The 22,822-nt window shown below is 37.2% G+C and overlaps 1 protein-coding gene across 8 annotated transcripts in view; it reads left to right on the top strand.

Annotated features, from left to right (window-relative positions):
- LOC115212530 (orphan steroid hormone receptor 2) overlaps positions 1–22,822 on the top strand; it is a 204,607-nt gene that overhangs the window by 5,076 nt on the left and 176,709 nt on the right. The window contains exon 1 of one of the 8 annotated variants that reach the window (XM_029781354.2): positions 14,743–14,939. The exons of the other annotated variants lie outside the window; for them this stretch is intronic. The gene's annotated coding sequence lies outside the window, so the exon portion shown is untranslated. Of the gene's footprint in view, positions 1–14,742; positions 14,940–22,822 lie in introns of those variants that run through there. 8 annotated transcript variants of the gene reach the window in all.

Genomic DNA, 22,822 nt, shown 5'->3' on the forward strand with positions numbered 1-22,822 from the left:
ATATGGTGATGGGAATTTGGGGTGTGGATGGGGGTATTGAAGGGAGAAGGTGGGTAGGAATGAAGAGAGAAAGTAGGTGTCAGACGAAGAGAGGAGAGGAGTCAGATGAAGAGGGAGGGGAGTTGAGCCCATGTAGTGCAAAGAAGCGAAGAGAGAAGATTAATTCCTGTTCATTGTGAAGGCAGGAGTCCAGATGGCCCCTGTGCAAATTCAGTCCGAACACAGACAGGTGTTGTAATGAATGACCGGTAGAGCGGAAATGGTGCAAGACCAGGGTGTCATTGTCAAGTGTAATGTCTCGGAGGTGCTCTGCGAACTGGTCAGCCAAGCGGTGTCCCATTTGACCAACATACAGGAGAAGATCAGAAAGAGCAAGAGATGCAGTAAATGATGTTGCTAGAAGTGCAGGTAAAGGTGTCAGTGATATGATAGGGATGATGATGGGTGCCTGTGAGGATGGTAGTGTTGGAGAGGTAGGGGCAAGTGTGGCAGCATCGGTGGGAGCAGGGGAAATTTGTGGGGAAAATTAGGTGGGGTTAGGGAAGAAACTGTGAACCAGGTCACATAGGTTGTGAGCTCATTTGAAGGAGGGAAGGTTGGGGAAGATATGCAAAGTGGAGTGGTTTGACTGGAGTTACTAGAAGGCTCAGAGAATGGTATGTTGGAGATACATATATATATATATATATATATATACATACATACTAGCAGAAAGATTGCCACCAGGTGGTTTTCTGCTAGTCACTTGATTATATTTTCACATTTGGTTCCCAATTCTAATAATTTTTATATTTTATGTCTAATTACGTCTTTGTATAATAGTGCTCACTTGCTTAGTAAATATTGCTTTTATTATTCTATCAGTCATAGCCTCTGTCTTTTAAATAAACATCAGGGTAGTCCAACAACAGAGGGAGAAGCAATTTGTCATGTTTTACTTTTCCCCCAAAGCAATGTAGAGATTACAATTCAGCAGCCCATCTGTAAGCTTTTTAGTGTGTTTGTGAGAGAGAGTGGGGGAGAGAGAGCATTGCAAACAATGACTGAAATAAACATGAAATTAAAAATCGTATAAATAAAAGGGCATTTCTACAGATGTATACACCCCTAACTTTGTTGCTTCATAACAACTAGAAAAATGGATACTTTTTAACAAAATTCTCTACAAATACCGCTTAGATGTTGTGGCTTCAGTGTATATATGGATTTATGGGAAAGAATTTTTCCGAGAGGGTGGAAAGTGGAGTTTTGGAAAATTCACATGATCTGACTTTTTTTCTCTCATAACTTTCAGGAAAATGGATATCTTTTCATGAAGATCTATACAAATCCCTTTCAAATGGCAAAGATTATGATTATAAAGAAATTTGTGGGGAAATTTTTTTAGGGGTTTTCCCCATTTTTTAAAAACTATAGCCTATGAAATGAAGGGGTTGGGAGGGGGACATCTTATTTTGTCTTTTGTACTTCAAAACCATGGGAAGAGCATTTTCGGTAAAAAAAAAAAAAAAATTTCAGAAGGGAAAGTGAGTGATTTAAGGGCGATTTGGCTGTTGTTTCTAGCACACACAAAGACAACCCTTCGTGTTTCTTTATCACTCTTGCATGTATTGATTTTTTTCAATATTTTATCCCCATAAATATGTTTATATGCTATAAAAAGGAGAATTTGAGAAATTATGAGTCTTTTGCAACCCCACTCCCTGCCCCTGATTGTTTCTGTTAAGAAATTAAAATATTGGAAAACCTGAGGTCATTGCTGGCATTTATCCACAGTGATTTAAAAAAATTTTGGAGATATACTTGCACAGCAAGTGACTTGATCTGAGATCAAGGGGGTGCTGAAAAGTTTCTGGCTTTGTATAAAAACAAAATGCACGAGGATCAATTAATTATGATTTTAGTTGACATATTCCCCTCTCAGATCCACACACATATTGCAGTGGTCCTGCAGTTTTTCTAAGCCCAGTAAAAGAACTTGGAAAGTTGGACCTCTAACCAGGCCTTTTATGATACCTTTAAAATCAGGAGCTTTTCAGCGACTGCTTGTATTTGTAAGAATATGATCTGCAAATAGAATGATTGAAACAGCATATATGATATGAAGGTAAAAAGAGAAAGTTTAATGTAGAAATTTGAGGCAAATCTTGATTGACTTAAAAAAACTATTTATGTAATGGTTTTCTAACCATTTATTTCAAGTTATCAGCAAGTGTACTTCAGTTCTAGTTCTATCATTCTATTTACTGCCATGAGAACAGAATAACAGATTACAATAGAATTATAATTTGGAGAATACATTCAAATTAAGTTGATTTTTAATTAACTTTTTTTTCTATTTGTAAGTATATATGTATGTAGTTACATACTTATGATACTCTGCTTTGCTACAAACTGGTATTGAGTTCTTTTTACAAGCCTAATGAATAAAAATGGCATTCGTGTATGCATTCATTCACAAAAGGCAAAATTTAAAGAATCTTTTATGCATTACAAATGTCTGTATAACTGTCTTGTTTTTCAACATTATTTTCACAAACATACACTTCCTGCTTGTTTATACTGAATAATATAGTAGTAATATATTTTTGGAGTGATTTCACTGGAACTAGATTTATACAAAACATTGTTGTTAATAACAGTGTATCTCACAAACACAACATGAACAATGGTATAATTATACAATGTATGTGTGTGTGTTGTTTTAAAAATGAATGTATTCAAATAAATATGAATAATAAGAAAGGTGTTTTGCCATTTTGCCTTTCTATCTATTTTCTCTATACTGATGTACATTTTCATTCTACCTGCCTCTCCCGCCCCCACACCTTTTATTTGGCAAATAATTTGATCAGAGAACATGTAGTCAAATGAAAATATTGATTGCATCATAAGTGAGTGATAATGGTTGTTGTTGAGAATTTGTATGTTTTCTAGTTGATCAATTGAAGACAAAACTTTTAACAAGGAAAATCTACATAATATACTATTGCGCATGCTATATTCATCATCATCATCATCATCATTGTTTTAATGTCCACTTTTCAATCCTTGCATGGGTTGGATGGAATTTGCCGAGGCAGATTTTGCATGACCAGATGTGCCCTTCCTGTTTCCACCCCTCACCTATTTCTCAATAAATTAACGTTTCCCCATGACCAGACATGTTTCTACAGAATATTGGAAATAAAGGACCCCATTTGCATGACAGTGACACTCATTTACAACTATCATGTAATGTCAAAACATGGAGGCAGCAACACACACATGGTCATTTCATCATGTTAAACCATTAATCCCAACACATTTTTTTCTCTCTCTCTCCACTTTTCCTCTCATTCCTTTCTATCGAAAAGCGTAAGATCGGAGGGCCAAAAACTTTTCCATTTTTCTCGAGTGTCAAACTAATCACCTACTTGTTGTTCTCTCATCTGTCTTTGTCTTTTGTTTTCTATAAATTTGAACTATATCATCATCATCATCATCATCATCATCATTATCACTGTTTAACATCCGCTTTCCATGCTGGCATGGGTTGGACAGTGTGACTGAGGACTGGCGAGCCAGATGGCTGCACCAGGCTCCAATCTGATCTGGCAGAGTTTCTACAGCTGGATGCCCTTCCTAACGCCAACCACTCTGAGAATGTAGTGGGTGCTTTTACGTGCCAGGCAGTACTGGCAATGGCCACGCTCAAATGGTGTTTTTATGTGCCACCTGCACAGGAGCCAGTCTAGCAGCACTGGCAACAACCTCACTCAAATGTTGTTTTTCACGTGCCAGTAAGACGATGCTGGTAACGATCATGCTCGAATGGTGCGTTTTATGTGCCACCGGCATGGGAGCCACTCAGCAGCCCTGGCAACGATCATGCTTGGATGGTGCTCTTAACACTTCACTGGCACGGATGCCAGTCATGCAGTGCTGTCATTGAATTTGATTTCAGTTTCTATTTCACTTGCCTCAACAGGTCTTCGTAAGCAGAGTTTAGTGTCCATTGCAGGAAAGGTATGCATATGTAGGCTGGTTACATCACTGGCATAGGCCATGGGTTATGGTCTTGGCTTGCTGGATCTTCTCAAGTACAGCATATTTCCAAAGGTCTCAGTCACTAGTTATTGCCTTGGTGAGGCCTAATGTTTGAAGGTCGTGCTTCACCACTTCATCCTAGGTCTTCCTGGGTCTACCTCTTCCACACTCTTAACCACAAGGGCGTGACACTTTTCACATAGCTATCCTCATCCATTCGTTCCACATGACCATACCAGCACAGTTGTCTCTCTTGCACACTACATCTGCTTCTTAGGTCCACCTTTTTTCTCAAGACACTTACACTGTTGAGTATGCACACTGACATTACACATCCAGCGGAGCATACTGGGTTCATTCCTTGTGAGCTTACACATGTCCTCAGCAGTCATGGCCCATGTTTCACTGCCATGTAGCATGGCTATTCGTACACATGCGTCATACTGTCTACTTTTTACTCTGAGTGAGAGGCCCTTTGTCACCAGCAGAGGTAGGAGCTCTCTGAACTTTGCCCAGGCTATTCTTATTCTAGCAGCTACACATTCAGAGCACCCACCCCCACTACTGACTTGGTCACCTAGGTAACGGAAGCTATCAACTACTTCTGATTTTTATCCCTGGAATGTGGCAGAAGTTGTTCTCTGCACATTTTCATTGTTTAGTACTTCTGAGCATCTGCCACATACATTAACTATCTTCCCAGTTAGCCTTCCTTTGATATTGCTGCACCTCTTATGTGTCCATGGCTTACACATGGCGTACATCTTATAGAGTTTCTACCTACGCATTTTCTACAGATCGAGCAGGGCCATCTACCTGAAGGGATGTGTGGTTTGTCTGCCTTCCTGCTTATTAGGACTTTGGTATTAGCCAGGTTGACTCTAAGGCCCTTTGATTCTAATCCTTACTTCCACACCTGAAACTTCTCCTCTAGCTCTGATAGTGATTCAGCAATTAGAGCAAGGTTCATCAGCATATATATATATATGGTGGGCTTCTTTCAGTTTCTCTCTAAGAAAGTCACTTGCAAGGCTTTTCACTTATTTTACAAAATTTTTGGCAATATATTTTTATATAGTTCTAACAAGATCTTAAATTGCTTTCATGACAAAGCCTACATTATTTCAGAGAAAGCTTTCTCACATCAAATCATATTCAATAAATTGCAATTTTATGAATTAGTAGTTGAGAAGCTTTTTCACTTTGGAATTACATGAAATGTATTAGTAGTGTTTTGGAAAATATACTGTGATGTGTATACCATTTAAAATTTTGTTATGCTTTGTTGCAATAATGCCTAGATTGAGATAATCTTTTCTAACATAAACTCAAGGCCACAAATTTAAAGGTGGAGGTTAGTTGACCTCCTTGTTTGACTGCTTATACACACATATCTAAAGAAAGGTTATCGCTACTTGACAGATTTTGTCAATACATTAATTTCAATAAAACTTGAAATGATGAAATAATATTACCATATGTCAACTATTATAATTTCTTTGAAATGTTATGCAATTATTATATATTCATATATGTCACCACACATTTCTGTTTTCAATGACTGAATTGATATTAACTGCTAATAAAAAGTATAAGGCCGCTCTAATTTGAAATGTTACAGAAACCTGTAATTTGGATGTTTGTTATCAGCAGTTTTTAAAATTGATATCCTCATAGCAATGACCTTAGTTTATATTTAGTTAACCTGTATTTACTTTCATATTTTCTTTTAGTAGTTTTTCTTTTCAACTAGTTAGTAGAAGGACTTGACAACTTGAAAGAGCAACTTTGTTTTACAAATCCTTTGTTTGTGGAGAAGCTGCCATATATTAACATGTGTATATTATCTAACTGAATTAATATTTTCTTATAAAATAGTGTGCAGTAGTCTATGAATAGCCTTATTCTTTTCTACTCTAGGCACAAGGACTGAAATTTTTGGGGAGGGGGCTAGTCGATTAGATCAACCCCAGTATGCAACTGGTACTTAATTTATTGACCCTGAAAGGATGAAAGGCAAAGTCAACCTCAGCGGAATTTGAACTCAGAATGTAAAGACAGATGAAATACCACTAAGCATTTCGCCCGGGCTGCTAATGTTTCTGCCAGCTTGCTGCCTTTATGGATTGCAATATTGAAGAATTTTCATTATCAAATTTTCTGAAGAAAATATTAATGTTACTAAAACTATTACAATATATATATATATATACACTTAATACTATTAATTTTAGTACACATATTTTAAGCTAAATTATATCTTCTCAGTTAAATACACTTTTCTATCTATTTACTCTATTTTTTTACCTTAAATATTTAACATAATAAATGTATTGTGGGAAATTGATATTAATGTTTTAAAATTCAAATTTAGTTAATGGTATTTCTTCTATAAGAAAAACATTATTTTATTTTATTTTTTAATAAATATTGTTTAACTCTATTTGCTTATTTAACTATTATTGTTAACCTGAAGATTGACTATAATTTTAAATTGAATTCTTTCAATTAAATTTAAATTTAATTGTAATTCGAATTTAATTATAGCCATGAAATGTTTGTAGTTTTTTACTTATTATATATTGATTATTCACTTTATACTTTTTGTGATGTAATTATGTTTTATAAAAATATGTTTTGGTTTGTGTCTATCATTGTTTGAATTGCATAACAGAGGTTTTATCTCTAATTTGTGTTTTATATATTAGTATATATATATATATATATATATATATATATATATATATATAAAACTGTTCTGCACATACTCGTAGTACAGTGTCCAACCATTTCCGCCCTGTGGGCCTAGTTTGAACGACTGCTATTGTGTGTGGGACGAGTCAGTTTATCAGCTGAGTCTGTCATGAATATTGAAGCGCCTCCTTCCTTGAAATGGGAAAGATGAGCCATTTTCATCATACTTGTGGCTATGCTGAAAGAATGTGTATGGTGGACGCATCTGAAAAGTCTAGAGACAAACACTTTCCTATCTAGTGAATCTCTCAATTTCTTCAAGTATCAACTTCAAGTAAAAGAATAGAGTCGTACAAGATTTGTATGACTCTATTCTTTTCTTCTTTTATTCTTTCCTTCTTTCTATCAGCTCTTTCAAGCTTACTTCATTCATTCCACTCTTCGTTCTTTTGTTCCCCCTCTCTCACATTATATTGCCTTCTCTTCATGCTCACTTTCCCTCCTCTTTTCACTTCACTGTGTCTCTGTCATTTTTTGTCGCCCCCTCCTTATTTCTCCTGTCCCTCTGTCTATTCGTCTCTCGCTTCTCTCCCTATGTGACCGGTGTTCAGCTAAGCCTCACCTTTGTTTCTTAGTTTGGCTGCTGTCCGTGCAACATCTATATTCTTCCCTGTGCCTGTGAAATTATGTATCCCTGCCGTAAGGCTTTACTTCCAAACATGCCGGCTTAATTTAATTCATCCTTAGTCAAAAGACACCTGTTGTTATGTTCTGTTATTTGTATTTGTGTAACCTCTTTTTTTTTTTTCCATCCTTGTTTTTGTATACATTTGCTGCTTTCCTCCAAGGAATCTAATGCTCTTAGCTTAGTTTTTCCTTGGGGCTGGCCAGATTGGAGCAATCTTGAGTATAACCAGCTGAAATTGCTTAGGTAATATGGAACTCGACTGAGGAAAGAAAACTTTGAATAACCTGTCCTTGTTTTCTTTGTATCATCTATATGGATGTATATCACCTGTCTGGATGTTTTGCGCTCTTGTCCCATTTTATATTTATATATATATATATATAAATATAATATATAGTATATGTGGAGGCATGTGGCTTAGTGGTTAGGGTGTTGAACTCATGATTGTAATGTGGTTTCGATTCCTGGACCGGGCGATGCATTGTGTTCTTGAGCAAAACACTTCATTTCACATTGCTCCAGTTCACTCAGCTGGCAAAAATGAGTAATCCTGTGACAGACCGGCATCCCGTTCAGGTGGGGATTTTCTATGCCACTGAAACCAGGAAACTGGCCCTTATGAGCCTGACATTGCTCGTAACATTTATATATATAATGTATATATATATATATATATATATATAGTATCTATATATAATATATATATATATATATATATATATATATATATATATCTTTCTCTTTACTCTTTTACTTGTTTCAGTCATTTGACTGCGGCCATGCTGGAGCACCGCCTTTAGTCGAGCAAATCGACCCCGGGACTTATTCTTTGTAAGCCCAGTACTTATACTATTGGTCTCTTTTGCCGAACCGCTAAGTGATGGGGACGTAAACACACCAGCATCGGTTGTCAAGCAATGCTAGAGGGACAAACACAGACACACAAACATATACATACACATACATACATATATATACATATATACGACAGGCTTCTTTCAGTTTCCGTCTCCCAAATCCACTCACAAGGCATTGGTTGGCCCGAGGCTATAGCAGAAGACACTTGCCCAAGATGCCACGCAGTGGGACTGAACCCAGAACCATGTGGTTGGTAGGCAAGCTACTTACCACACAGCCACTCATATATATATATATACATATATATATATATATATATATATATATATATATATATATATATATATAATATATATATATAATGTATACTATATGTATATTGTAAATATATATATATATAGTATATTTGTCCTAAGCTGCTTTGGCTATTGCTTTCAACTATGGTCACCAACCAGTGCAAAATTAATTGCAGAACTTGAGGCTATCCAATGAAGCTACAGAAAGAAGATAGCCTTTATGCAGCATGTAAGCTACTGGGAAAGACTCAAGAGATTGAAACTCTATTCACTAGAGCGTAGGCGGGAAACATATGCCATAATATACATCTTGAAGATCCTGGAGGGACTTGTCCAAAACTTGATCATTGAGAGTTACACTAATGCTAGAACTGGATGCCACTGCATAATGCCAAAGATTCCAACTTTGCCATCAAAATATAGGACAAGATATTGCAACAACCTGGGCTTTAAAGGCCCACAGCTTTTCAATATCCTCCTGAAGGACCTGAGAGACCTGCATGGGGTGGATGTGTTTTCAAAATGAAACTAGATCTCTCACTGTCATGTGTCCCAGATGAACCAGCTTCACAGCAGGAAGTGCAAATGAGGGCCGTGGCATCAAACTCCCTCATGCACCAAATGTCAAGTTCTGAAAAGAATTAGTGAAGTAAAAATTATGTAGCAACACCAGATGGCAGTGCCCTAGCATTAATGCCTGTCAAATGTGTGTGTCTGTGTTTGTCCTTTCCCACCATTTGACAATCAGTGTTGGTTTGTTTATATCCCTACAACTTAGTGGTTCATCAAAAGAGACTGACAGAATAAGTACTAGAGAAAGAAATTCTGGATGTGATTTATTTGACTAAAGCCCTTCAAGGCAGTGCCCCAGCATGACTGCCGTTCAGTGACTGAAACAAATAACAGAAGAAAAGAAGAGAAAAGATGATATTTAACCTTTTGGCATTGAGATTATTCTGTCAAATATAATCCTTATTTATTCCCATTGCTTTGAATTAATCATGCATTGTCTTGTAGTTTTGAGGTTTTGATGATGTGATTGTTTAGTTTTAGAAGGAAATTGTGCTATAATTATGAGAGGCCAAATTTGGCCAGTTTCAACATATAACTGGTAGAATATTTTGGGCCAGGTATGGTTGGTATAAAGGGTTAAATGCTAAGAGGCCTTCTTAACCATGTTTTGCGTGTAGTTAAAATGGTTAATTAGTGATCATTTATTTATTTTAATTTTAGGTTGGCTGTTGTAAATTGGCTTCAACAAATCTATACATACTTTACTTTTCAATGGCAACAACTAGACAGAGTTGGGTGACACACCTGCGCTGTGCCAGCTACTGTGATTTAAACCAGCAAATAATTATCAATATATTAAACTTGTAAATATATTAATTTAAAACGATACTAAATTAAATTACTTATCATTGGCCAAGAATTGAAACTATCCTGCAAACCCAGTTTGCTATGAAAATAATAATAATAATAAAAGGAAGCTAGTGAAAGAATGCTGTATTTGAGGATTAGCAACAACATTCCTATATAAAGCACTTACAGCATTAGTTGTGCTAATAATAGGAATATTCTAGACTTGTACTTAGAATTGTTTTTTTTTTTTTGAAAAGCAGAAGATGCACTATATTTGTGTAACACTTCATCTGTAATCTGGATTGAGATCTGTAAATATTAAATAGCTGTTTGGAATCAAGTTGACATTTACTTTGGATTATAAACCTTGACTTTTAGTCGCAAATTCAGTTATAGCAATAACATATCATAGGCATAATTTTTACCACTTTCATGGCCATTTTTCAATGTCCGTACATATTAATTTTGAAATAACCTCTTTTCATATGTCTCTGTCACTTCATCTTATCTTCATCTTAAATAGCATCTTTTGTTAGGTTCATGGAAGATGTTTCCTTTTAATTAGAAACTTCACTAATTGCATTTATTATGGAGCATATAATACAATCATTAGAACTGATGAAAAATAGTAGTTAGTAGCCTACATGAACGAAAAAGAGAAATGAGATGTGTTTGATTATTATGAGGATAGAAAATATTTCTAATGAATGGCTTTGTTTAAAATATAGACATTTCCTCTCCCTCTGCTCTTTCAAAGCAAAATGGATGACGCCTGTTTTTGTTATTAATAATAGTTAGCTATTGTTAGCCTATAATATACTGAAGGAGACAGTTACTTGTCTCCTTGAGTTTTAGTGTTTGTTTCTAATGTGAATCCCTTTGCTTGGAGTCATGATGTTTGAAATTAAAAACAATTAAATACAAAATTTCAATATAATAAATTGTTTTAAAGTTAAATGCATATTAGAATAGTGTTTTTAAATTCTGCTTTGTGTAGGAATATACTGTTCCAGAAACTTTTAGTAGTTTTAGTTTGGGAAAGATCTTGTTATTATTAAGAGCAATTCATAATACCTCACGTTTCCAGACCAAGGCAGTGTGTATGGTATCTTTATCCACATTATTACTGCTTTTAGAGCTATTCTGGTGTGGTAGGCGAAGATGCTCCATGATTTTAGCCAGGTGTCAGATGTTTCTGGGCTGTGTGATACAGAAAAGCATCCTTTACTTTTTTGGCATTTGTCTGACATGTACTACTATGGTGGGCAAACACCTTATTTTGTTGGGATAAAGGATATTTTTTTTTGAATAAGAGATCTAAAGGAATATACATTTGATGATTGTTTTAGTGACATGCTTAGAAATATATATAAATAAGTCTAAAAAGATGCATTTCAAATGCCAGTCCAGTTACAACTAACAACTTCATAATACATCATCATCATCATCATCGTTTAACGTCCGTTCTCCATGCTAGCATGGGTTGGACAGTTCGACCGGGGATCTGGGAAGCCAGAAGGCTGCACCAGGCTCCAGTCTGATCTGGCAGAGTTTCTACGGCTGGATGCCCTTCTTAACGCCAACCACTCCGAAAGTGTAGTGGGTGCTTTTTACATGCCACCGGCACAGGTGCCGGGCAAGGCTGGCAACAGCCACGATCAGATTGGTGCTTTTTACGTGCCACTGGCACAGAAGCCAGTCAAGGCGGCACTGGCAACCCCTTAGACAGTAAAAAGGAGAAAGGCACCTGTGAGACTCAAATCTTGCAGACACTTGTGTTAACATTATAATAGAGTAAGGCGGCGAGCTGGTAGAAATGTTAGCATGGCAGGTCGAAATGCTTAGTGGTATTTCGTCTGTCTTTATATTCTGAGTTCAAAGTTAGAGCTGAAGTATCTTTGCTGCAGAGAATAATCAACATTGTATTGCTGATTTGAAGAACCAAGGAATTCTAGGAATAACGGTCGTAGTGTGGTAAATTGATATGGATTGCCTTCATTAGGTAATGGTTACATAGTCTTAGAGAAACATGTTGGTGGTTAAGTTAATCTGGAGGAACGAAACAATTCTAAAATGCCTGGATAGATAGTAGGTCAGTCAGAAATGTTGTACAAACAGTTCAAAATATTCTTAGAACATGAAGTGATATGATGCAGGCAGTTTAAAATTGGCAAATATTATCAACCATGTGCCATCAGGTCCAAGTAGGGTTGTGTATAGAAAATATCTAAAGAAGGTGGTTCCAGAGATGTGTAAGTGAGGTTGTTGTCATCACATGCAGAATGAAAGATAATCAAACAACAATTCAGTGAATAGTAGATACAGCTGATAAGTAGAGAGGAGTGGAGAAAAACGGTTTTGAATGTCTTTGTTACCAATGTGGACAGAGAAGTAGTCGTAAACAGAGTGGTTTCCATTGCAATGCAAACTCAACTTTTAGGAAAGATTTTAAAGAGGCTAAGCTGCATAGATGTTAAAAGTTTACACATCAGATGTGAATTATATGTGTGGTTTGTGTGAATCAATGAAACTTTATATCTGGAAGCTGTGTTTTAATCTTTGAAATTTTGATTATTGCTTTATGAATGTATGAGATTTCCAGGCTTCTGTAATTTTGAGATAAATGTTTGAAAGTTAAGAATGAAAATAATTTTATGTAACAGAGTTAGTGCTATAAGATATTTTCGAATATTATTTATATTATCAGGTTATCTTAAGATAGTTAAGCTCATTTTAAGTATTGGTCTTATCATTTTGTTGGTAAGTAGACAATCTTCATTTGGAGATGGATGTAACCAATAATAATAAATAACTCTTTTGTAAATGATATATTTTGAATGCCTGTCCAACTAATTAATAGCTCATAATTCTTAGGGTTAAAAACCTTTTAGATTGAAAAAAGGCAGAGGGCCATTTGCAAGACTTGAACCAAATATTTACTTTAACCCCAACTGTTGTGATACCATTGTGCTAAAGTAATTTTCAACTTTTATCCATCGAAATTAGAAGCTTTTGTCTTACCTGCAAGAAGGTAAGTTTGTCCACATTTAAAAAGTAACAATAGAAGTATCAAGAAATATATAAATAAGTCTAAAAAGATACATTTCAAATGCCAGTCAGTTACAACTAACAACTTCATAATACTTAGGATTAAAACCCCTTGGACACTAAAAAGGAGAAAGGCACCTGTGAGACTCAAACCTTGTAGCTACTTTCACCCAGACACTTGTGTTAACATTATAATAGAGTAAATCGGTGAGCTGGCAGAAATGTTAGCACGCCGGGCGAAATGCTTAGTGGTATTCGTCTGCTGCTACGTTCTGAGTTCAAATTCCACCGAGGTGGACTTTGCCTTTCATCCTTTTGGGGTCGATTAAATAAGTACCAGTTACGCACTGGGGTCGATATAATCAACTTAATCCATTTGTCTGTCCCTGTTTGTCCTCTCTGTGTTTAGCCCCTTGTGGGTAGTAAAGAAATAGGTATTTCGTCTGTCTTTATGTTCTGAGTTCAAATTCTGCCGAGGTCAGCTATACCTTTCATGCTTTCGGGGCCAATAAATTAAGTACCAGTTGCATACTGGGGCTGAACTAATCAACTGGCCTTCCTCCCAAAAAGTTTCAGGCCTTGTGCCTAGAGTAGAAAAGAACATTATAATAGAGTAGCTTCCTTACTTCCATTTTTGTTATTAATAATGCTGAGACAGTTGAATGGATAGAGCATTGGGGCGGCGAGCTGGCAGAAACGTTAGCACGTCGGGCGAAATGCTTAGCCGTATTTCGTCTGCTGTTACGTTGTGAGTTCAAATTCCGCCGAGGTTGACTTTACCTTTCATCCTTTCGGGGTCGATTAAGTAAGTACCAGTTACGCACTGGGGTCGATGTAATCGACTTAATACCTATGTCTGTCCTTGTTTGTCCCTTCTATGTTTGGCCCCTTGTGGGTAATAAAGAAATAGGATAGAGCATTGGAATAGTTATTCATAGGTTATAAGTTCAAATCTACTGCTAGTGATTTTGTATATTTCCCCACTAGTACTCTGTTTATTCTGTATTGCCTGAGTCCACCCATCTGTTGGCTATGAATACTAGATCATGCAGGCATGTTATCTTGCTTCATTCCTCTTATTTCTATAATCTTGTAAATTGATATAGACATTAAAACTAAATAATAATAATACACATATGGCTTGAAATATGGTTGTTGTTTCATGCTGCTGCATTTGCTATAAATACTACACAGTAGCAAACAAAGCTACCTTTCAATTGCAAACTTCTGCTTTATGCTTTTGTATTTGTTTGAAATAACAATGTATTTCATTTGAATTAAAATTGTGTGTTTGTGTGTATGCATTCATGTGTATGGTGTTTATTGATATGTGAGAGCATGTTTATGCACACATATGAGCACACACTCACATACACACGTACACACACAAATATGTGTGTGTGTGCATGCAAGTGTGTGTGTGCAAGTGTGTCTATGTGTGCATAAACATGCATACACATCACAATGAACACCATACACATTACTGCATGCACAATTAAACAGACAGTATACATTTGTGTGTGTCTATGTGTGTGTGTGTGTGTGTATGAGAGAATCTGTTGTAATTGTATGTTTATATCGATTTTGAGGCTTTGCCAATGAAACCTAGACTGGAGTCTTTTTACAACATGTATTATTATTATTAACACTATCAAAAACTCATCTCTGACCTCAGCCATCACATTAATGACCTCAAGTGTGACCTTTGCAGTTGCTGCTGGCTCCACCTACATATTAACAGCATCTCATCCTACAACTTTACAGGCTGCTATCCACATCCCTAATTACTAGTCACAGAGAGGCAGTTCTGTCACATTTCTCCATCAATTATAATTTTCTCTTTTTATTTATGAGCGGATCAGTCTCAACCTAAATATTAAAACATCTCATAACTATTAAAGGTTACATTTAATAATTGCCTTATGTACTTCACATATCTTTTCTTCTATCACCTATGCTTCGCGGTAAGTATTTGTAAGCCTGGCTCATTGTGTATTTAATATAGAGCTTATGTTGTCATCTGCTTCAGTATTGATATTCCCTCTTTGTTGTGAGTATTTTTAGCTTGTGTTGATGTTCCTTTTCATTACTTGTATTCTGGATCTGTCACTTCTTCTATCTTATTTTAAGTAATCCTGTTCAAAGGTTATTTCTGTTTCTATTTTCTAACATGTATAAAATTGTCTTAACTCATCCCTTCGGCAGTAAACCAGTCTCTCATCTAACAACTATTCATTATTTGTTTATGTCTGAGTAGCTCATGCTTTGCTAATACTCTCCTCCTGAGGGGACTATGTGCCTACCCAGCTCTGATTTCTTCTCAGATACGCAACTTTAACATGCATTTCTCAAACATAATCTGTCTGTATAAAGAAAGGGATGTCTACATGGTTTCCTGATAAGGTTGGACGAGAAGCCTGATTGCCCCTCTATTCCATACACTCATGAATTAAATGTTAGAGCACATAGTTACAGCCAGTGATAACCTGGGGGCTTAACAATAGTAACAACAACAGCCATTACATGCGTCCGTAGATAGTATATAGAAAGTAAATAAACATAAGCGATTGTGACCAACTTTCATAAAATACAGTTTGTGTGTGTGTATATATGTGTGTGTGTGTGTGTGTGCATATATGTAGTCCAAACTATGCCAGCACAATGATGATGTACATAACGATGTGTCTGTAATCATGTGTAGGCATGTGTGTGTGTATATATATATCTTGTATATATACAAGCGCATATATATATATATATATATATATATATATATATATATATGTATATATATTTATGTAGCTCTCTCTATATATATGTATATATACATTCTGTATGTATATATACATTTCTGTATATATTTATGAATATATATATATATATATATATATATATATATATATATATATATATATATTGTATATATGTGTATATATAAATATTTATGAGTATATGTGTATATACATATTTATGAATATATAATTATATATATATGTATATGTATTTGTATGTATATATATAGATGTATATGTATTTGTATGTATATATGTATATGTATTTGTATGTATATATATGCATATGTATTTGTATGTATGTATATGTATTTGTATGTATGTATATATGTATGTATATATATATATGTATATGTATGTATATATATGTATATGTATGTATGTATATATATATATATTTATTTGTATGTATATATATATATGTGTATGTATGTATATATATATATGTATTTGTATGTATATATATGTATATATATATATGTATTTGTATGTATATATATATGTGTATGTATGTATATATATATATGTATTTGTATGTATATATATGTATATATATATACACTCATGTGTGTGTATATATATATATATGTATGTATAAATATATACTCATATATATATATTTATATATATATATGTACGTATAAATATATACTCATATATATATGTACTCATATGTATATATGTATATGTATATATGTTTATAAGTACGTATATATATATTCATATATATTCATATATATATATATCATGGTTTAACATCTGCTTTCCATGCTAGCATGTGTTGATATATATATATGTATATATATATTCATATATATTCACATATATATATATATATAATATATATATATATATATGGCACAGGAGTGGTAAGTAGCTTGTTTACCAATCACATGGTTCTGGGTTCAGTCCCACTGCGTGGCACCTTGGGCAAGTGTCTTCTACTATAGCCTTGGGCCGACCAAAGCCTTGTGAGTGGATTTGGTAGACAGAAACTGAAAGAAGCCCGTCGTATATATATATATATATATATACATATATATATATATGTGTGTGTGTGTGTGTGCGTGTGTGTTTGTGTATCTGTGTTTGTCCCCCAAGCATTGCTTGACAACCGATGCTGGTGTGTTTATGTCCCCGTCACTTAGCAGTTCGGCAAAAGAGACTGATCGAATAAGTCCCGGGGTCGAGTTGCTCGACTAAAGGTGGTGCTCCAGCATGGCCGCAGTTAACTGACTGAAACAAGTAAAAGAGTAAAAGAGTATATATATACACATATGTATATAAATATATATTCATATATATATATATGTGCATGTATGTATATTTATATATATATATATATCTATAAATCTCATCATCTTCATTGTTTAACGTCCGCTTTCCATGCTAGCATGGGTTGGACGATTTAATGCATATATATATATGCATACTCATATTTGTATATGTATATACATATATATACATACTCATATTTGTATATATATATATATATATATATATATATATATATATATATATATATATATATGTGGAAGCACTCTGTCGGTTACGACGACGAGGGTTCCGGTTGATCCGAATCAACGGAACAGCCTGCTCATGAAATTAACGTGTAAGTGGCTGAGCACTCCACAGACACGTGTACCCTTAATGTAGTTCTGAGGGATATTCAGCGTGACACAGAGAGTGACAAGGCCGGCCCTTTGAAATACAGGTACAACAGAAACAGGAAGTAAGAGTGAGAGAAAGTTGTGGTGAAAGAGTACAGCAGGGATCACCACCATCCCCTGCCGGAGCCTCATGGAGCTTTAGGTGTTTTCGCTCAATAAACACTCACAATGCCCGGTCTGGGAATCAAAACCGCGATCCGACCGCGAGTCCGCTGCCCTAACCACTGGGCCATTGCGCCTCCATGTATGTATATATATATATATATATATATATATATACACACACACATATATATGCATACTCATATTTATATGTATATATGCGACAACAACAGAAATAAAATGCAACCACATTTCACCTCCTACAACCAAACAATGAAGACGGAACTATGGAAAAACCATAACACTAAATAACATGAACATAAACTATGTATCATCTGATAAAGTGGGAAAACCTAAGTGGCAACTCTGTTTTACTAAGGTATCTAGAAAATATGAAGGCCGACCTAAGCCAGGTGATCCAACGAGCTATCACCCACCACCAACTAGAAAAATCACACACACACAGATTCATACAAAAACCACCCTTACTGCTATCTCTGAACAACATAAAATATAACACTGAGCTCTTAGAACAATGCAAATATCAAACTACCCTTACCTCGTTATACCTGTTAAATGTACGTGGCATCAACCCATCACTCATTGCCCAAAAATAGAAGATCCCATACTTAGAGAGTTGGCTTGCCGAAACGGCACATTGCTTCCCCTCCTTTATCCTTACTGAAACTCACCTAAACAGCACACATATGGTTGCTGAGGTGAAAATAAAAGATTTCACCATTATCTGTGCAGATTGCACAGACTGAAATCTTTCTTCATGACTCCTTTTCAGTTGATGCCAAAGACATTTCCCAAAGGCTATTGTGAATCTATATCACTATTCAACAAGGCCAAAGACATAATCATTGTTGGTCTTTACAGGCCTCCCCAAGCACCTCTAAAGTGCTTTGAAGAGTGCCTCAATATCAAGTCCGTCTTTCAAAAATACAACTCCAGAAACATCCTAATGGTGGGGGATTTTAACCTCCCTCATATAAACTGGCCCACAAATACTCTGAAGTTAGGCAATTGCTCTACATCAGACAAAGCAGCAGCAGAATTACTCTTTAATCTAATGGATAAAGTTTTCCTGACTCAGCTAGTACTTGAACTAACAAGACAGAATACAATGATCTTGGATCTAATATTAACCAACCACTCTAGCTCTGTTCACAGTATTTCAGTTCAAAAAACTCTCCTCTCAGACCACGACATGATACTCTGCAAATTTAATTTCTGGCATATCAAAACCAAACCAGCCAATCTCACTCCACTGCACTTATTTGACAGCATAAACTTCTACAAAGTAGATTGGGGAGCAATCAGGAAGGATCTGCCCTTCATCGACTGGTCCTTCAATCTCAGTTCCACTCACATTGAGACTGCATGGCAGCACTTTGAGATCATTGTCACCTGTGCATGCTTGAAACATGCTCCTATGAAATTCACTAACACAAACAGAAACCGGCTCCCTAGAAAGAAAGAAACACTCATCAGGCGCATCAAAAGATTCAATAAAAAAATCAACCAGTTAAAATACTCCCGCATACAACATCCACATTCAACAACAATGAAAAGGCTGGAGTTAGAAAAACTTCATCTGTAGACCGACATGAAAACCTCCATTGAAAATCAAAGAGCTGCAGAGGAACAGTGGGTAATCAAAAATATCAAACAACTCAAAAATGTTATATTCTTATGCAAATAAGCATAGATCCACTGTCTCACCCATTGGGCCATTGATTGATGATAAAGGTATTTCCCAACACGATGCTAAAGAAATGGCAGAAATACTGCAGAAACAATACTGCTCTGTCTTTAGTGATCCCACTGATACTGACGTAAGTGAAGCAAACAAAGTTGATTCCCAACACAAACCGTGGACATAACCTTCACTGCCTCAGACATCATAGCAGCAATAACTGAGGTCAAATACTATTCTGCTGTAGGCCCTGATAGATTCCCTGCAAGTCTTCTGAAGGAATGTAGACACCAACTTGCAGTCCCTCTGACCAACCTCTGGAGAAATTCAGGTTATATACCGAAACAGCTTCTATCCCAGTCTGTCATCCCAGTCTGTCATCCCGGTTTTCAAACAGGGAAACAGATCCCTCGCAGTCAACTATCGCCCAATCTCACTCACCTCCCACATCATTAAAGTGTTTGAAAGAGTGGTAAGATCCAGGATAGCTGGCTTCCTGGAGATTCACAAACTCCTAAATGCAAATCGGCATGACTTTCACAGGGACTGTCTGACACAGCTCTTACACCACATTAAGGATATACTTAAAACCTTGGGAACAGGTTCGAACTCTGATGTCATATATCTTGACTTCAGTAAAGCATTCGACAGGGTTGACCATATCTTACTCTCAGAATTAGCAAATGTTGGAATCCGTGGAAAACTTCTACACTGGATTGAGTATTTCCTGGCAAATAGAACATAACATGTTGTTGATGGAGTTCACTCAAACCCAGCGGTGTCCCTCAGGGGACTGTCTTGGGCCTGCTCTTCTTCATAATCTATATAAATGACCTTTCCATCATTGTAAAACACTGCAAAGTGAAAATATTTGCTGATGACACTAAGCTTCAGAAAATCACCAATGAAGAAGAAGACTGAACTCAACTCCAGTCTGATCTATATGCTGTGAGTCAATGGGCAGACAAAAACAAAATGCAACTAAATGAAGGAAAATTTGTATTGATGCATTTTGGAAGAACGACTACACTAAAACAGCCATACTGTCTTCCTTCAGGGAAACCACTCATAGCATCTAATAATATCAGAGACCTAGCAGTAATTGTTGATAACAATCTCAGTTGGAGTGTCCATATCAACAATAAGGTTGATATACCTCGTTGGATGAGCTCCTGGATCTTAAGAACCTTCCGGTCCAGAGAACAAGGTATCATTATTCCACTTTTCTCCTCCTTTGTATGGCCACACCTCGAGTACTGCTTCCCCCTGTGGTCTCCCCATACAAACAAAATACGTGTGGGTATGTGTGTATGCATGGGATTGTGTCTGAAGTAAATGTATGTTATTCTGTGTACGTGTGCTTGTATGTGCCTGTGTTTGTCCATGTCTGTATAATTGTGTGCATGTATGTATGAGTGTGTGTTGTGTGTGTGTGGGAGGTATGTGTGAGTGTGTGTATGTATATGTGTGTATATGTGTGTATATGTGTGTGTGCATGTGTATATGTTTGTGTGCATGTGTGTGTATGTGCATGTGTGCATGTGTATATGAAGTGTGATGAAGGGGCAGGTGTGGCAGTGGGATCTGGAGCATGGGAAGGATCCAGGTAGGGCTGGGGAGGAAGAGGGGAAGGTGCTATGGACAAGAAGGTCGTGTAGGTTCCGGGCGCATTTAAAGGAGGACAAGTGTTGGTTGGGGAAAATGGGGCAGGTGGTGGGATTGAGCTGGAGATGATGGAAGGCCTGTAGGATCCTCTGACGAACAGGTAGGGTGGAGGGGTGGGAAAGGGGGTTGGCTTGGGTAAGGAGAGGGTGGTAGTGCGATCGATTTGACGAGCGTGGGCAAGGGTTGAGGGATATCCTCGATGAATGAACAGGTGGGCAAGGTATTGGGACTGTCTAAAAATCCTGGTTCCAGCTGCACAAGTGTCGGAGGTGGAGGAACTGGGTGTAGGGGATGGCCTGTTTGATGTGGAAGGGATGGGAGGAGGAGAAGTTGAGGTAGAGGTGGGTTTGAAGAAGGCACATATGGTGAGAGAGTGGGAGGGGGTGGTCAGTGGTAAGAGAGATATCTAGGAAGTTAACCAGGGTGTTAGAGATAGTAGGAGTGAATTGGAGAGAAGGGTGGAAGTGATGAAGTGGCAGAGTTGTTCATGGGAGAGGGAGGTGACACCTATACAGTCGTCTATGTAGCGACTGTATAGCTCTGGGGTCGGTCCTGAGAATTGGGAGAATGCTTGGGCCTCAATGTGACCAACAAATAGGTTGGCAAAATTGGGGCCCATTTTCGTTCCCATCGTGACCCCAGACACCTATTGGTAGGTTTCCTCGGCAAACATAAAACAGTTGAGGGTGAGGATGAGCTCTGCCAGACGAAGAAGGGTAGTGGTGCTGGGTGTGGTGTCAGGGCAACAGTCAAGGATGTATTGGAGGGCTAAGAGACTATCATTGTGGGGAACCACTGTGTATAGGGATTTGATGTCCAAGGTGAAGAGGAGGTGTGAGGTGTCAGGAGGGAAGGAAAAGGAATTGAATGGGGGAAAAGCGTGATTAGTGTCATGTATGTGGGATGGAAAGTCAGCAACTAAAGGGGACAGGATATGGTCAAGGTATTTGGAAATGAGTTTGGTGGGGCAGTTACAGGCAGAAACAATAGGGTGGCCAGGGTTGTTGGATTTATGTATTTTGGGAAGGAAATAGATGATGGAAGTACAGGGTGTTCGGACGATGAGGTTGGTGGCGGTGGGAGGGAGAGAGAGCAGAAGAGGAGATGAGGTCATGGATGGTGGAGGACGCTCACTGCTAGTAGGAGGAGGTGGGGTTGGAGGGAGGAGGCAATAGAAGAGGGGATTTTGAAGTTGGCTGAGTGCTTCCTCTCTGTATAGGTCTGCATGCCACACCACCACTGCTCCACCTTTGTCTGCCGGTTTGATGACGATGTCGTTGCAGCAACAAAGGTCACGAAGGACAATTGATTCAGCACGGGTGAGGTTGGCTAGAAGGGATCTTTTTTTGAAATTGAATTGGTTGACCAACGCATTGCAGTCGTGCACGAACAAGTCAAGGCTACTGAATTGGCCTGGAGGTGGCGTCCAGTTGGATGTGCAGTGTTAGTGTGCATTTTTGACAGAGTGTAAGCACCTTGAGAGCAAAGTTAGGTATAAAAGGAATCAGATGTATGTGCAAGAGAGATGGCTGCACTGGTATGGTCATGTGAAGTGTATGGACGAGGACAGTTGTGTAAAGAAGTGCTGATCTCTAACTGTGGAGAGAACTTGTGGTAGAGGTAGACCTAGGAAGACAAGGGATGAGGTGGTGAAGCATGACCTTCGAACTTTGAACCTCACAGAAGCAATGACTTGTGACCGAGACCTTTGGCGATGAGCTCTGCTTAAGAGGACCCATCAAGCCAAGTGCACCTGTGCTGGTGGCATGTAAGAAAAAATCAACCTTTGAACATTGGGTTTCACAGAGGCAAAGTGGCTGAGTACCTTTTGAGCATTGGGCCTGACAAAAGTGAAGTGATTGAGCTCCTTTTGAGCATTGGGCCTCATGGAAGCAAAGTGGCTGAGTACCTTTTGA

The sequence above is a fragment of the Octopus sinensis genome, linkage group LG1, assembly GCF_006345805.1.
Source record: "Octopus sinensis linkage group LG1, ASM634580v1, whole genome shotgun sequence".
Classification (NCBI taxonomy): Eukaryota; Metazoa; Mollusca; class Cephalopoda; order Octopoda; family Octopodidae; genus Octopus; species Octopus sinensis.